Source organism: Drosophila mauritiana, unplaced genomic scaffold (assembly GCF_004382145.1).
Source record: "Drosophila mauritiana strain mau12 unplaced genomic scaffold, ASM438214v1 U_289, whole genome shotgun sequence".
NCBI classification, from domain to species: Eukaryota; Metazoa; Arthropoda; class Insecta; order Diptera; family Drosophilidae; genus Drosophila; species Drosophila mauritiana.
In genome coordinates this window covers 37054-49185 of record NW_022881426.1, presented here as the reverse complement: position 1 = coordinate 49185, position 12132 = coordinate 37054, and the positions used below count along the sequence as shown (strand labels likewise).

The window sequence follows — 12132 nt, the reverse complement described above, 5'->3', positions numbered from 1 at the left end:
ACTAAATTGATGACGAGGTATTTGGCAACTTGATACAATTCTTAAAGTTTTTATCAAAAATTATATGATAGGGACAATATCATATGCGTCACTAAATTGATGACGAGGTGTTTGGCAACTTGACACAATTCATTAAAGTCTTTATATTAATTATATGATAGGGACAATATCATATGCGTCACTAAATTGATGACGAGGTATTTGGCAACGTGATAGAATTCTTTAAAAGTCTTATATCAAAAATTATACGATAGGACAATATCATATGCGTCACTAAATTGATGACGAGGTATTTGGCAACTGATATATTCTTTAAAGTCTTTATATCAAAAATTATATGATAGGGACAATATCATATGCGTCACTAAATTGATGACGAGGTGTTTGTTTGGCTACAGGAAAAATCATTTATTTATCGAATCATCAAGCAAAGGATAAGCTTCAGTGGATCGCAGTATGGCAGCTGCTCAACCACTTACAACACCTTGCCTGTTACAAAAGTCGTTTACAATTGATTCTAGGCTTTGTCATTGTATTAAATAATGCTTTTATATGTAACTAGCGCGGCATCAGGTGATCGAAGATCCTCCTAATTTACTATGTTACAAATTACATTGGCATCACATCCATTGTCGTTTATAAAATAAATTATAAACTTTAAATGGTTTAGAAGCCATACAATGCAAATTGCCCCTTATTTATCATTGCAGTCCAGCACGGATACGACCTTAGAGGCGTTCAGGCATAATCCAACGGACGTAGCGTCATACCACTGTTCGCTCGAACAAGTATTGTGCCATTGGTCCGTACCTGCGGTTCCTCTCGTACTACGCAGGAATGCTGTCGCAACAACGTTTTGTCATTAGTAGGGTAAAACTAACCTGTCTCACGACGGTCTAAACCCAGCTCACGTTCCCTTGCATGGGTGAACAATCCAACGCTTGGTGAATTTTGCTTCACAATGATAGGAAGAGCCGACATCGAAGGATCAAAAAGCGACGTCGCTATGAACGCTTGGCCGCCACAAGCCAGTTATCCCTATGGTAACTTTTCTGACACCTTGTTAAAAACTCTTTAAACCAAAAGGATCGATAGGCCGAGCTTTTGCTGTCCCTGTGTGTACTGAACACCGAGATCAAGTCAGCATTTGCCCTTTTGCTCTATGTGTGGTTTCTGTCCGCACTGAGCTGGCCTTGGGACACCTCCGTTATTATTTGAGAGATGTACCGCCCCAGTCAAACTCCCTACCTGGCAATGTCCTTGAATTGGATCATACCTGAGTAATTGGAGTTATACCAAATTTTCAAATCAAAAATACATAAATGCATCGTTTTATTAAAGAATTTGTTTGCGATTATATAACAAACTCGTGATACTTTGATCAAGAAGCTTGCATCAAAACCCAATACCATAAGATATAATAAATATATCCGTATAATGGCTAGGAAATGATACACGTTCCATTTAATCAAGTAAGTAAGGAAACAATAAGAGTAGTGGTATTTCATTGACGATACCAAACCGAGGTCTAATATCTCCCTTATTCTACACCTCTTATGTCTCCTTACACTGCCAGATTAGAGTCAAGCTCAAAAGGGTCTTCTTTCCCGCTAATTATTCCAAGCCCGTTCCCTTGGCTGTGGTTTCGCTAGATAGTAGATAGGGACAGTAGGAATCTCGTTAATCCATTCATGCGCGTCACTAATTAGATGACGAGGCATTTGGCTACCTTAAGAGAGTCATAGTTACTCCCGCCGTTGACCCGCGCTTACTTGAATTTCTTCACTTTGACATTCAGAGCACTGGGCAGAAATCACATTGTGTCAACACCCGCTAGGGCCATCACAATGCTTTGTTTTAATTAGACAGTCGGATTCCCCAAGTCCGTGCCAGTTCTGAATTGATTGTTAATTGATAATCGTTATAATTGATAAGAACTAATTGGTTTAACCCAAATAGTATTCTTAAAAATTTTAGCAAGAAAGTTCCACAATTGGCTACGTAACTAAACTATCCGGGGAACAAGTAACTAACATAAATGCTAGAAACTCTATTTACCCAGAACGAGCACATAAACCATGTTATTGTTTCCCAATCAAGCCCGACTATCTCAATCTTCAGAGCCAATCCTTATCCCGAAGTTACGGATCTAATTTGCCGACTTCCCTTACCTACATTATTCTATCGACTAGAGACTCTTCACCTTGGAGACCAGCTGCGGATATTGGTACGGCCTGTTGAGAAGTTTGCGTGTCCCCACCATAAATTTTCAAGGTCCGAGGAGAAAATATCGACACAACAGTATATGTCATGCTCTTCTAGCCCATCTACCATATCTCTCTGCGAAAGACTTCCATGGTAGTACGGCTATAAAACAGAAAAGAAAACTCTTCCGATATCTCGACGGCTTCTTTATGGTCGTTCCTGTTGCCAGGATGAGCACGAGGCCCATATTTAATAACAAACGGATACTCAACAGGTTACGGAATTGGAACCGTATTCCCTTTCGTTCAAAATTATTCAAGTGTATTATATTCGCTTTGTTTATATAGTTAGGCCATTTTGTTTTACTTGAAAATTTTCGGCTTTCGCCTTGAACTTAGGACCGACTAACTCGTGATCAACCACTGTTCACACGAAACCCTTCTCCACTTCAGTCCTCCAAGGTCTCATTCGATTATTTGCTACTACCACCAAGATCTGTACCAATGGCAGCTCCATGCAGGCTTACGCCAAACACTTCTACGCATACCATTGTACCTTCCTACTCACTAAAGTTTCAAAATTTATATCACAAGTAATATAAATCATCTACTTTAGCGGTAATGTATAGGTATACAACTTAAGCGCCATCCATTTTAAGGCTAGTTGCTTCGGCAGGTGAGTTGTTACACACTCCTTAGCGGATTTCGACTTCCATGATCACCGTCCTGCTGTTTTAAGCAACCAACGCCTTTCAGGTATCTGCATGAGTGTTAATTTGGGCACCGTAACATTACGTTTGGTTCATCCCACAGGTCCAGTTCTGCTTACAAAAGTGGCCCACTGGGCACATTATACATAACCTTGAACTTCATATCAAGAAAGTTAAGTTCTTACCCCATTTAAAGTTTGAGAATAGGTTAAGATCGTTTCGACCCTAAGGCCTCTAATCATTCGCTTTACCAGATAAGATTATTTTATATAATATTAAAATGCACCAGCTATCCTGAGGGAAACTTCGGAAGGAACCAGCTACTAGATGGTTCGATTGGTCTTTCGCCCCTATACTCAATTCTGACAATCGATTTGCACGTCAGAACTGTTTCGGTCTTCCATCAGGGTTTCCCCTGACTTCAACCTGATCAAGTATAGTTCACCATCTTTCGGGTCACAGCATATATGCTCAAGGTACGTTCCAGTTAGAGGCATAAATAATATAAATATACATTATACATAACTATATAGAACGCCCCGGATTGTGTTAATTAGCTATAAATAGCTAAAAACTAATCCCATTATTAGTCAGTTAATTACGCTATTAGGTTTACATCCCAATAACTTGCACATATGTTAGACTCCTTGGTCCGTGTTTCAAGACGGGTCCCGAAGGTATCCTGAATCTTTCGCATTGTTAATCATACAAGAGCATATAATAAACACAAAAATCAATGATAATTATGCCATTATATAATTCCGAAAAATTAACGCTCTGTAATAATATAAATCTATCAGCACTTTATCAAATTAATAACATTTATTCTGTGTTAAAATGCAAGCAATTTAATTGGAATAAACTATAAGTTATATTTTTATGATAAATTTGGGATATGCTAATAGATTACAATGTCCTTATATGGAAAAAATGCACATTATTCTTAATAATATTATTTAAATATTACAATTTTAATGATGAATTTTCCATAACGGATATTCAGGTTCATCGGGGCTTAACCTCTAAGCAGTTTCACGTACTGTTTAACTCTCTATTCAGAGTTCTTTTCAACTTTCCCTCACGGTACTTGTTTACTATCGGTCTCATGGTTATATTTAGTTTTAGATGGAGTTTACCACCCACTTAGTGCTGCACTATCAAGCAACACGACTCTTTGGAAACATCATCTAGTAATCATTAACGTTATACGGGCCTGGCACCCTCTATGGGTAAATGGCCTCATTTAAGAAGGAACTTAAATCATTAATTTCTCATACTAGAATATTGACGCTCCATACACTGCATCTCACATTTGCCATATAGACAAAGTGACTTAGTGCTGAACTGTTTTCTTTTCGCTCGCCCGCTACTAAGAAAATCCTTGTTAGTTTCTTTTCCTCCCCTAATTAATATGCTTAAATTCAGGGGGTAGTCCCATATGAGTTGAGGTTGTATATATAACTATTTTTTGCCATAAATTCTTTATATATAAATGATAAAACAATCAATTAAATTCGTTATAAATAGTTCCAATAGTTCTTGTAAGCAAAGTTATTTTTTATCCATTTAACGAACCAACGAAGAATAATAACAAAACCAAGATTTTTCTTTTTCCGAATCATTTATAAGAGACAATTCTAGATGAAAAATATTTCAATTTTTTATGCTAGACATTTCTCAGTATTATTTGATTGAAAAAGAAAATATTTCTCTTCGTTTTTCACATTCAAATGTGAGATAATGTTTTTCATTTCTTTTTTAATATTATGAATAAAATCATTATTTAATCCAATAATATACCATATGCTTATAAAAAATTTATAAACAACTTAATTAGCATAGTCTTACAACCCTCACCATATGTAGTCCAAGCAGCACTATAAAATTAATTAAAGTACATAACAGCATGGACTGCGATATGCGTTCAAAATGTCGATGTTCATGTGTCCTGCAGTTCACACGATGACGCACAGTTTGCTGCGTTCTTCATCGACCCATGAGCCGAGTGATCCACCGCTTAGAGTTTTATAATTCATTTTTATATAATATCAATATTGTTTTTATTGAAAGAAATTAAAAATACACCATTTTACTGGCATATATCAATTCCTTCAATAAATTTATTTTTTATACCTAAAAATAAATGTTGCGATATGTCTTAGTTTCATATAAGCATTATGTATCATAAAAATCTGGTTATGGTTTGCTATTTTGGGTGACACATACTGCAAAATTTATATAAAACATTAACCTGATGGATGACAGGTACAAACATTGTATATTTTAGGTTGTTGCATTAGCCAACGTATGCTCATAACATAGATGAACAATACATATTCGCAACGCGTGTATATTATGGTCCATATACACACACACTTATTTTGAATACCACATTCAAAATTATTTTAATTTTAATTCGACTTCTACTTTCAAATTTTGTTCAGTTTCTTCGATTTCCATTTTCGAGAATTTGTTTTTATAGGAAACGCCATTGTTGTAGTAGGTACTGCCACAAATACGCACAACAACATTAATAATGTTAAAGTCTTTTTATGAGGTTGCCAAGCCCCACATATAAAATAAAAGCCATCTTCATTTTATTTTGACTTTAACTTTTGATTCCGTGGAATCATTTTGTAATATTTTTATTTTGGTAAATTGTATTTATTTGTATTATAACAAATGTTTATTAACGATAAGGATATTATACAATAATGATCCTTCCGCAGGTTCACCTACGGAAACCTTGTTACGACTTTTACTTCCTCTAAATAATCAAGTTCGGTCAACTTTTGCGAAACAACCGTAACACGCAAGGCGTCACAGTGATCACGTCCGGAGACCTCACTAAATAATTCAATCGGTAGTAGCGACGGGCGGTGTGTACAAAGGGCAGGGACGTAATCAATGCGAGTTAATGACTCACACTTACTGGGAATTCCAAGTTCATGTGAACAGTTTCAGTTCACAATCCAAGCATGAAAGTGGTTCAGCGGTTTACCCGGACCTCTCGGTCTAGGAAATACACGTTGATACTTTCATTGTAGCGCGCGTGCAGCCCAGGACATCTAAGGGCATCACAGACCTGTTATTGCTCAATCTCATTATTGCTAGACGCAATTTGTCCATTTAAGAAGCTAGTGTCCTTATAATGGGACAAACCAACAGGTACGGCTCCACTTACATAAACACATTCAAACACAATAAACATTTTACTGCCACCATGAATGAAGGCTACATAAGCTTCAGCACCATAATCCTGAAGATATCTATTTAATATATTTGAGTCTCGTTCGTTATCGGAATTAACCAGACAAATCACTCCACGAACTAAGAACGGCCATGCACCACCACCCATAGATTCGAGAAAGAGCTATCAATCTGTCTTACACACTTATGTTCGGACCTGGTAAGTTTTCCCGTGTTGAGTCAAATTAAGCCGCAGGCTCCACTCCTGGTGGTGCCCTTCCGTCAATTCCTTTAAGTTTCAGCTTTGCAACCATACTTCCCCCGGAGCCCAAAAGCTTTGGTTTCCCGGGAAGCGACTGAGAGAGCCATAAAAGTAGCTACACCCAATTGCTAGCTGGCATCGTTTATGGTTAGAACTAGGGCGGTATCTGATCGCCTTCGAACCTCTAACTTTCGTTCTTGATTAATGAAAAACATCTTTGGCAAATGCTTTCGCTTAAGTTAGTCTTACGACGGTCCAAGAATTTCACCTCTCGCGTCGTAATACTAATGCCCCCAAACTGCTTCTATTAATCATTACCTCTTGATCTGAAAACCAATGAAAGCAGAACAGAGGTCTTATTTCATTATCCCATGCACAGAATATTCAGGCATTTGAAGCCTGCTTTAAGCACTCTAATTTGTTCAAAGTAATAGTACCGGCCCACAATAACACTCGTTTAAGAGCACTAGTGCAGGTTTTTAAATAGGAGGAACATATGAAAAAATACAAGTATTTAATCACATATAAGAACTCCACCGGTAATACGCTTACATACATAAAGGTATAGTACTAACCACAATTGTAAGTTGTACTACCCGTATGAAGCACAAGTTCAACTACGAACGTTTTAACCGCAACAACTTTAATATACGCTATTGGAGCTGGAATTACCGCGGCTGCTGGCACCAGACTTGCCCTCCAATTGGTCCTTGTTAAAGGATTTAAAGTGTACTCATTCCAATTACAGGGCCTCGGATATGAGTCCTGTATTGTTATTTTTCGTCACTACCTCCCGAGCTGGGAGTGGGTAATTTACGCGCCTGCTGCCTTCCTTAGATGTGGTAGCCGTTTCTCAGGCTCCCTCTCCGGAATCGAACCCTGATTCCCCGTTACCCGTTGCAACCATGGTAGTCCTAGATACTACCATCAAAAGTTGATAGGGCAGACATTTGAAAGATCTGTCGTCGGTACAAGACCATACGATCTGCATGTTATCTAGAGTTCAACCAATATAACGATCTTGCGATCGCTTGGTTTTAGCCTAATAAAAGCACATGTCCCATAAGGTTCATGTTTTAATTGCATGTATTAGCTCTAGAATTACCACAGTTATCCAAGTAACTGTTAACGATCTAAGGAACCATAACTGATATAATGAGCCTTTTGCGGTTTCACTTTTAATTCGTGTGTACTTAGACATGCATGGCTTAATCTTTGAGACAAGCATATAACTACTGGCAGGATCAACCAGAATAATGTTTTTCCTTCATATTCCATTCATATATTTTGAATCGAAATAAGCAATATAATAGATATATAGATATATAGATTTTTCACTTTATATAATTCCATGATTTTTATTATATTGAATAAAATTCATATTTCGCCTTTGGGTAAAATTTTAAATATATAAGTAAAAAAATCCATTCGATTACGGCCATTTTTATATAGCATTCGTTATCCATATTTTCATTTTTAATTTATACTTGTTTTACCAATATAACAAGAATTTCATCTAATTATTGTAATATATATATTTCTATAATTTTATCTTTTATACATACATATTTCATTATAAAATATCATTTTATTTCCAACATACATAATTATTGTATCCACACATGTACAATTTTTGTTTAACCAATATAAATATTAAGTTAAATCATTTGCATTTTGAAGATAAATTTAAAATTTATCTCTTTTCATATATATCTCTGGTAATATATAACATAAAACCAAGCGCATATGATAATATTTCCACATTTAATATATAATTTTATATTTCTTTCATAAGAATCCATATTTGTATTATACCGTAACGATATAATAATCCAACTATACGGCAGGTAATAAATTAATATTTGCCTGCCTCCAAAAATTAACGACAGTCGCGATCGAACACTCGACGAGTGCAGACGTGCCTGCGGATCGACAGCAAATTGTTAGCAAATTGTTCACAGTTGTAAGTCCCGTTACTTGTGCCCAGCCACTTCGCGTCGCGTGATCTTGTCGCGCGTTTTGATTGGCCCAGCCAACGTACCTAACGGTAGTTCGCACTAACACCATCGCACACCCGAGTGTGCGTGTTATCAGCGCAAAAAACCCAGTGCTCGAAGCAGCGGTATAATTGCAAAGCAGCAGCCACGTGCTGCCTGGCTCACCGGCTTACGGTGCCCAGCTTCCCCCCCCCCCCCCTCCTCACTCCTTATCAACTTTGGAGAAGATGGACTGGCAGGCCCCCCCGCGCACCCACAAGCTTGGAACAACACCACGCAAAAAGGCTCTGAGAACACGCAAGAGCAGCTCCAGCAGCGAGGGAAGCACCTCGCATACAGAGCCGGGCGAGATAAAGCGAAAACCGGCAAAGAAAGCACAGGGAGAGGAGCTGGAAGATAAGCCAAGCACTAGCGCAGCTCTGCGCAAGAAGCTCGCCAACAACGCCTTCGCTTTACTCTCGACCGAAGAAGACGAGTACGACCAAGAGAGCTCTGATGACGAACCCGGACCTAAAGACGATTCCAAGCCCAAGACCCCCGAGAAACCAAAGCCCACCCCGAAGACCATCAAGCCACCTCCGATTTTTATCCCCGATGTGACCAACATCTCGGCACTCGTCAAGATGATCACGACTCTTGTAGGCCCGAAGAACAATTTTACCTACAAGACCGTGAATGGCAACAACGTACGTGTCATGATGCCGGACAAAGAGTCCTATACAGCTCTGCGTCTCCAACTTGTGGCCCAAAACAAGAGGCATCGGACTTTCCAGCCGAAAGATGAACGTGCATACAAGGTTGTCATCAAAGGACTCCACCACTCCACCGATCGTGAGGAAATCATTGAAGATCTTCGCAGACAAGGGCACGCTGTTAGAGATCTGCACAATCCCATTGGCAGAAGAACTAAAGAACCGCTGGGAATATTCTTCGCCAACCTGGAGCCTTCCAGCAACAACAAAGACGTCTACCAAGTCAAGCGGATCTGCAGGTCGGTAGTAACCATTGAACCGCCGCAGAAGTTCAACGACGTGCCTCAATGCTTCAGGTGCCAAGGATTCGGTCATACACAGCGTTACTGCTTCCTGGAATACCGATGTGTAAAGTGTGGAGGCCCTCACGAATCGAGGGCATGTGAGAAGAGGGAGGACGACAAAGCGTGCTGCTTCCACTGCCAGGCGGACCATCCTGCGTCTTTCAAGGGATGCCCTGCATACAAAAGGGCCAAAGCACTCGCTGCTCCGAAAACAAGGCCCGTCGCTAATGCTAACAAGGCGCCGCCCGTGGCATCACCAAACGTCACCTCTGGCAGGAGCTACCGAGACGCCCTCAACGGAGTGCACGCAGCACCGCAGAATCCCACAACCCCAGTCCAAACCCAAACAGAAACCCCCACACTCCGGTCAGATAGAAGCGATGTTCGCTCGCATGGAAGGAATGATGGAAAGGATGATGGAGCGCATGTTCACCCAGATGACACAGCTGGTGGCCACCATTCTCAACAGCAAGTCATGCAACTAAAGCTCCACCTAGTCGTCTGGAATGCGAACGGCCTGCAGAACAGCAAGGCCATAGTCGAGCACCATCTGAAGACCCACCAGATCGATATCCTACTCGTAGCCGAAACCCACTTCTCCCCCAGATCCCACTTTAATATCAGCGGATATGACCTCATCCATGCAGACCATCCTTCTGGCAGAGCACGCGGTGGAGCAGCCATCCTCATCAGGAGCGGTATTCAATACCTAGAGCTGCCCGCGTTTCAGCAAGACTGGGCACAATGTCCTGTCATCAGGATTGTCAGCCCGCAAGGAGATTTAGACATTGGAGCGGTCTACTTTCCCCCCAGATACCGCATAACAGCATCTCACCTCAGTGAGTTCTTCGAGCATTTTGGGCCCCGCTTCATAGCAGCTGGAGATTATAACGCCAAACATTCTTGGTGGGGATCGCGCGCCAACAACCCCAAAGGGAAAACTCTGTTTGGGTACCTGCAACGCCACCGACTGGACTGCCACTCCACTGGCGAGCCCACTCACTGGCCAACGAATCCCCTCAAGACTCCAGACCTACTGGACTTTGCTGTGTCGAAAGGCATAGGGCATGCGAAGATCAGCTGCACAACAAATGCTGATCTCCTGTCAGACCACTGTGCAATAAACGTGCTAATCAACACGCCAGTCCTCAGGAAAACCCCGCTCAGAAGGCTCACTGGAAAATATACCGACGCCGCCAAGTTCGCGTCCTGGATGCTCTCCACCGTCAATCCGAACCCCATCCTCAACACACCCAGGAACATTGATGAAGCTATCGGGAATCTCACCAGGCAGATGCAAAACGCTGCGGAATTCGCAAGCCCACCGCCACCAAAGACTGCGAGAACACCTAGCAGGGACCTCCACCTCTGGTCCCCGGAAATTGCGGCACTCGTGACTGAGAAGAGGCGTCTCAGGAGAGTTTGGTTCTTGACGCGCAATCCAAGAGACAAAACAGCGCTCAATCACGCCACAAAGGAGTTGAAGGACAAGATCTCCAGCCTACGCCAGGACTCCTTCCTCAGATTCCTCGAGGAACTCTCTCCCGGGGACCCAGACCACAATCTGTGGAACGTCACCCGCCACATTAAACGACCAGCCAAAAAGGTTTCCGCAGTGCGCAAAGCAGATGGATCCTGGTGCCGTTCGGATGCTGAAAGAGCAGAAGCTTTCGCCGAACACCTTTACAACGCCTTCTCTCCGTTCGACTGCTGCACTGCCGAAGAACATGCTGAAACAGCCCGGTTTCTCAATAGCCCAAGCTCTCCCGGTCCCCCGTTGGAACCAGTCGACCCTGAGGAAGTTGCGCAGGAGATTGCTCTACTGAAGAACAACAAATCTCCAGGCCTGGATCGTATAGATGCGGCGGCCCTAAAAATGCTCCCATTCCGCTGCACACAAATGCTGGCCAGCATTTACAACAGCTGCTTCCGGCTAGGGTACTTCCCGGAAGAGTGGAAAAGAGCAGAGGTTATTGTCCTCCTCAAGCCTGGTAAGCCTGAAGCCAATCTCGCCTCCTATCGTCCGATTAGTTTGCTGGCAATCCTCTCCAAAATACTCGAAAGAGTATTTTTGCGCAGAGTATTGCCAGTACTGGATGAGGCTGGTTTGATCCCCGATCACCAGTTTGGCTTCAGGCGCTCCCACGGAACACCAGAGCAATGCCACCGGCTAGTCGAACGGATCCTCGAGGCATTCGAGCAAAAGAAATACTGCTGCGCTGTAATGCTCGACGTGAAGCAGGCATTCGACAGAGTTTGGCATCCTGGACTCCTCCATAAACTCAAATCCTACCTCCCAAGCCCCCATTTTACCCTCCTCAAATCCTACACTGAGGGAAGAGCATTCCAAGTCAGATGCGGAAGTGCAATAAGCCTACCCAGACTGATCAGAGCTGGAGTTCCGCAAGGCAGTGTGCTCGGACCAATACTGTACACCCTTTACACCGCAGACCTTCCCATAATCCCCTCCAGGAACCTAACTATAGCGACTTATGCAGATGACACGGCTTTCCTCGCCTCCTCATCCGACCCACGAGAAGCCTCCGAAACAATCCAAAGGCAAATGGACGCGCTACATCCCTGGCTCAGCAGGTGGAACATCGTAGTGAACGCGGAAAAATCTACCCAAACAACATTTGCACTAAGGAGAGGAGACTGCCCACCGGTCACGCTAAACGGAGTCATCATTCCCAACGCACCCGCACCCAAGTACCTAGGACTTACCCTGGACCGC

The 12132-nt window shown here is 41.9% G+C and overlaps 2 non-coding genes and 1 pseudogene across 2 annotated transcripts; all 3 read right to left on the bottom strand.

Moving 5' to 3' along the window:
* Positions 1-415: 415 nt before the first annotated feature.
* Positions 416-4366, bottom strand: LOC117149680. Its single transcript, XR_004460452.1, has one exon. It is a non-coding gene; the product is annotated as a large subunit ribosomal RNA (ribosomal RNA).
* Positions 4367-4786: 420 nt separating this feature from the next.
* On the bottom strand, positions 4787-4939 carry LOC117149683 (annotated as a pseudogene).
* Positions 4940-5626: 687 nt separating this feature from the next.
* On the bottom strand, positions 5627-7620 carry LOC117149678. The gene has a single exon (XR_004460450.1). It is a non-coding gene; the product is annotated as a small subunit ribosomal RNA (ribosomal RNA).
* Positions 7621-12132: the final 4512 nt, after the last annotated feature.